This window comes from Ascaphus truei, chromosome 19 (genome assembly GCF_040206685.1).
Source record: "Ascaphus truei isolate aAscTru1 chromosome 19, aAscTru1.hap1, whole genome shotgun sequence".
Lineage (NCBI taxonomy): Eukaryota > Metazoa > Chordata > Amphibia > Anura > Ascaphidae > Ascaphus > Ascaphus truei.
In genome coordinates this window covers 26,595,059-26,601,102 of record NC_134501.1, presented here as the reverse complement: position 1 = coordinate 26,601,102, position 6,044 = coordinate 26,595,059, and positions in this window count along the sequence as shown.

Here is a 6,044-nt window from a genome sequence, read left to right as displayed (position 1 = left end):
TGAAGTGGAGGGGGGGTGAGGGGAGGTGGAAGGGAGGGGAAGTGGAGTGAGGGGTGGAGGGGAGGTGGAGTGAGGGGGTGGAGGGGAGGTGAAGCGGGGTGGAGGGGAGGTGAAGGGGGTGTGGAGGGCTGGGGGGGAGTGAGGGTAGATGAAGGGGGGGTGGAGGGGGGGGAGGTGGTGGGAAGGGGGGGAGGTGGTGGGAAGGGGGGGAGGTGGAAGGGGGGGGAGGTGGGAAGGTGGGAGTGAAGGTGGGGGTGGAGGGGGCAGTGAAGGGGGGGTGAAGGTGGGGGTGGAGGGGAGGTGAAGCGGGGTGGAGGGGAGGTGAAGCGGGGGTGGAGGGGAGGTGAAGCGGGGGTGGAGGGGAGGTGAAGCGGGGGTGGAGGGGAGGTGAAGGGGGGGTTGGAGGGGGGTGGACGAGGGGAGGTGAAGGGGGGGGGTGGAGGGGAGGTGAAGGGGGGGTGGAGGAAGGTGAAGGGGAGGGGTGGAGTGTAGGTGAAGGGAGGGGTGGAGGTGAAGGGGGGGGTGGAGGGGAGGTGGAGGGGGAGGTGAAGGGGGGGGTGGAGGGGAGGTGGAGGGGGGGTGGAGGGGAGGTGAAGGGGGGGGTGGAGGGGAGGTGAAGAGGGGGGTGGAGGGGAGGTGAAGAGGGGGGTGGAGGGGAGGTGAAGGGGGGGGGGTGGAGGGGAGGTGAAGAGGGGGGTGGAGGGGAGGTTAAGGGGGGGGTGGAGGGGAGGTGAAGGGGGGGGGGGTGGAGGGGAGGTGAAGGGGGGGGGGGTGGAGGGGAGGTGAAGAGGGGGGTGGAGGGGAGGTTGAGGGGGTGGAGGGGAGGTTAAGGGGGGGTGAAGTGGAGGGGGGTGGAGGGAAGGTGAAGGGGGGGAGGTGAAGGGGGGGGTGGAGGGGGGTGGAGGGGAGGTGGAGGGGAGGTGAAGGGGGGGGTGGAGGGGAGGTGAAGGTGGGGTGAGGGGAGGTGAAGGTGGGGTGGAGGTGAAGGGGGGTGGAGGGGGGGGTGGAGGGAGGTGAAGAGGGGGGTGGAGGGACGTTAAGGGGGGGGGGGTGGAGGGGAGGTTAAGGAGGGGGTGGAGGGGAGGTTAAGGGGGGTGAAGTGGAGGGGGGGTGAGGGGAGGTGGAAGGGAGGGGAAGTTGGAGTGAGGGGTGGGTGAGGGGAGGTGAAGGCCGCTCACTCACCCGTCCGGCAGCTCCCACGTGGATCTGAGGCGGGAGGAAGCGTGTTGTGGCCGCTCCCCCGCTGTGTCCCTGGCGCGCGCTCGCTCACTCCGCTCCCCCGCTGACTGTAGCGGAGCCGGGGGGGGGGGGGGTGGAGGGGAAGTGAATGAGGGAAGGTGAAGGGGGGTGAGCGGAGGTGAAGGCCGCTCACTCACCCGTCCGGCAGCTCCCTCACCCGTCCGGCAGCTCCCTCACCCGTCCGGCAGCTCCCACGTGGAGGGGGGGGGTGAAAGCGCGGGAAACAGGGAGAGGCGGAGCCTCCGGGACCGGTGTTGAAGAGAGCGGGAGATGTGCTGCTAACACTGTGAGCCCCGCTAATGTATGTAACACCGTGTGTGTGGGGGGGTTGTGTGTGTTTAGTGATGTGTGTGTGTGTGTGTGTGTGTGTGTGTATAGTGATGTGTGTGTGTGTGTATAGTGATGTGTGTGTGTGTGTGTGTATAGTGATGTGTGTGTGTATAGTGATGTGTGTGTGTATAGTGATGTGTGTGTGTATAGTGATGTGTGTGTGTATAGTGATGTGTGTGTGTATAGTGATGTGTGTATAGTGATGTGACTCTCATTGGCCTGCGTCCAATGCCCGCCCCCGCACACCTCTCATTGGCCTGCGTCCCACCCCTCACTGACTCTCATTGGCCTGCGTCCAATGCCCGCCCCTGCACACCTCTCATTGGCCTGCGTCCAACACCAATGCCCTAATACTTCCACACTGTCCCACCCCTCACGCTTTGCTTTTGCAACACCTAATCCTCTAATCCTCAACCTGCTCTGGGGCCACGCTTCACAGCTATCAAAACCTTCACGTCTGCTACCACAGACTGCCGAATCAGGTACAGCAGTGTTTCCCAAACTGTGCGCCGCGGCGCCCTGGTGCGCCGCGGCTTGGCTAGAGGGGCGCCGCGATCAGGGCCGCCAGCAGCGGGAAACAAGGGCTGCTAGCTCATTTAAAAAAAAAAAAAAAACCTCTGAGGGGAAGCAGAGGAGCGGTCACGTGACCGCTCCCATCCAATGGGGCTGCAGCCTGCCCGGCATTGCAACTGCAGAGCCACCAGACAGCACCAAGGTGTGTGTGTGTGTGTGTGTGTGTGTGTGTGTGTGTGTGTGTGTGTGTGTGTGTGTGTGTGTGTGTGTGTGTGTGTGTGTGTGTGTGTGTGTGTGTGACACACTGTCAATTGCCTTTAGAATTACGTCATTAAAAGAAACATGGCCGTCCTCACATGGTACTGTAGCCAATCAGAGCGTGGGAACTCAATCTCAACTCTGATTGGCTCTAGTATACCATGTGACAGAGGCTTGCGGGAGAACGGATGTGACGTCATTGAAAGCCTGTCACATGGTACTAGAGCCAATCAGAGTAGGGATAGACTTCCCACGCTCTGATTGGCTACTGTACCATGTGAGGACGGCCATGTTTCTTTTAATGACGTCATCTTAAAGGCAATTGAAGCAAAGCCATTCTGATTGGCTGTGCTTTCATTGCCTTTAAGTGACGACATCATTTTTTTTTCTCGCCCAAAACACATGGTTTTCACGGCCCAATCAGGGCCGTGGGAACATGATGAAAATGTGACGTCATAGGCCTTTAAAAGCCTATGTCGTCTCATTTTGAAGCAAGACGCCGAGGAGGAAGGACCTCCTACAGAAGAAGAAGGCCAGGGCGTGGCCGTACAAGACAAGAAGACCCCGGAAGAGAGCCGCAGATAGAAGAAAGAAGAATACAGATGAAGATGGATTACAAATAGAAGACCCGTGGATTGTTTTGGATTTTTGTTTTAATGTTTATTATTTTATGGTTTGTTATTTTATGGGTTCCTGTGCCTGGTGGATTGGTTCGAAAGTAAGCTGTTCAACGGGAGTCGGTGAGTGGGTCAAGTAATGGTAAGTGAACTAAAGAAATGTATTTTATTTAACTTGTTAATTTTTTTAAAAGCTTTTTTAACATGTGTATTTATTTATTTTTGGTATATCATTTCTTGCCACTGTATGTATGTATGTATGTATGTATGTATGTATGTATGTATGTATGTATGTATGTCTGTCTAGAGCGATATGTACATACAGGGTAAGAAATGATGTTGTTTTAAAAGCTTGATTTGCTGTGTTTTAAATTATTTTTGTTATGCTGCTATGCATAAATGTGTGTATAATGTATTTTAAAATTAGATAGATGTAATTGTTGCTATTGTATGGTGTACTTTAGGTCATGGTGAGGCTTGCTTTTGTAGATTGTATTCTTGTTGGTACTTATATTTTTTCACAGGATAACTTGTTCTGTTCAACGCTTGAATTACTTAATTGTTTAATTGTTAGGGATGGAATGTAAATTGTTTAGGGATGTAATTAATGAATGCTAATTCATTTATGTTGACTGGATTGGTTTAAATAGTATACTTGTTTGGATGTATTGGTATTTTGTTTGGAATATGTTATTGTTAACATTCATTTGCAGAATGTATATGGTGCATAGATTGTATGCATCATATATACAATGTAAAAGCAATGTTTTGATTGTCATTTGAGGTTTTTGATTGGCATTTGAGGATTTTGATTGGAAGATCAGATTGGATTATTAAAGGAAATTAATTTTATTGTAGTGTGTCTGTATGGAGAAGTGGTATTTGTAGTACAGCATGTTTTTGATAACCCTTCTACATTTATTTGTATATTGGTTCATCATGTGTGTGAATATATATATATACTAGCTGAGAGACCCGGCGTTGCCCGGGATGTGAACCGTGAATAAGTATGTGTAAATACTCACACTGCACACTGCACACACACTGCTCACACTGCACACACATTGGTCATTGCTCACACTGCACACACTGACACACTGCTCATTGCTCACACTGCACAGTGCACCACACACACACACACACACACACACACACACACACACACACTCACACTCACACTCACACTCACACTCACACACACACACACTCACACTCACACACACTCACACACACTCACACACACTCACACACACTTACACACACTTACACACACTTACACACACTTACACACACTTACACACACTTACACACACTTACACACACTTTCAAACAGTTTCACACAGTCATAGACACTTACACAGACTTACACACACTCACACACACTCTCACACTGTGAAACACTTACACACACTGTCACACACAGTCACACACAGTCACAGACACTTACACACAGTTTCACACAGTCACAGACACTTACACACACTTACACACACTCACAGACACTCACACACAGTCTCACACAATTACACACAGCAGCACCAACACCCGCTCCCACCCCCCTCCTCCTGCGCAGGCATCGGGGGGACAACGGTGGGGAGAAGGTGAAGCGGGGACTGGAGGGGCATCCCCCCTCCCATCTCACGTCCCGCGGTCTGTCACGCGGTGACAGGGGGGAGCCGGGACCGGAGGGGCATCCCCCCTCCCATCTCCAGTCCCGCGGCCTGTCACGCGGTGACAGGGGGGATCCGGGACCGGAGGGGCATCCCCCCTCCCATCTCCAGTCCCGCGGCCTGTCACGCGGTGACAGGGGGGAGCCGGGACCGGAGGGGCATCCCCCCTCCCATCTCACATCCCGCGGCCTGTCACGCGGTGACAGGGGGGAGCCGGGACCGGAGGGGCATCCCCCCTCCCATCTCACGTCCTGCGGCCTGTCACGCGGTGACAGGGGGGAGCCGGGACCGGAGGGGCATCCCCCCTCCCATCTCACGTCCCGCGGCCTGTCACGCGGTGACAGGGGGAGCCGGGACCGGAGGGGCATCCCCCCTCCCATCTCACGTCCCGCGGCCTGTCACGCGGTGACAGGGGGAGCCGGGACCGGAGGGGCATCCCCCCTCCCATCTCCTGTCCCGCGGGGTGAAGGGGTGAAGACGCGCTGATGCGGCGGCCATTTTGTATTTTCCGCGACCGCGTTATAAGGGGGTTTACGACAGGAAGGCTTTATTTGAACGGTTAAGCAGTGTGTCGCATGAGGCTGAAGGTGAGTCGGGGGGGGTGTTTGTGGGGGGGAGTGTTTGTGTGGGGGGGGGGGTGTTTGGGGGGGGGTGTTTGGGGAGGGGGTGGTGGGTGGCGGGGGGGGGGTGGGTTTGTGTGGCACCGGAGTGTTTTTGGAGTGTTGTATTGCACGGTATATGAGTAAATTTGGTGCCGACAGGAAGGCTTTATTTTTCCGGTGAAGCAGTGTGTCGCATGAGGCTGAAGGTGAGTTGTGTTGTGTCCTGTGGTTTTCAGGTGCTTACACAATATATATAGAGAGTCTGTACCTGATTCCTTTTGGTGGTAGCAGCCGGTGAGGGTTTAGTGCGTTGAGAGGTGAGAGGGTTTAGTGCGTTCAGAGATGAGAGCTGTGAAGCGTCGTCTCCCAGAGCAGTGAGAGTTAGGTGCGTTCCCAAAGCTCAGTGAGGGCTGGGAGAGTGAGGCAGTGGTGAGGTGTGCGGGGGCGGGCCAAGGGGGCCTTGAAACAGTGGTGTGAGTGTGTCAGGCCAATGAGAGGTGTGGGGGGCGGGCCAAGGGGGTGGTGTCAGTGTGTGAGGGGGTGGGCCAAGGGGGTGGTGTGAGTGTGTGACGCCAATGAGAGGTGTGGGGGGCGGGCCAAGGGGGTGGTGTGAGTGTGTGAGGCCAATGAGAGGTGTGTGGGGGCGGGCGGGGGCGGGCGGGGCAAGGGACCAATGAGATTGCCGCTAGGGACAGGGAACACACCAGGGAAAAATACATACATACATACATACATACATACATACATACATACAATGCTTTCAGAAATATATAGTAGATATATATATATCTCTGTATATATATATATAGTTGCAT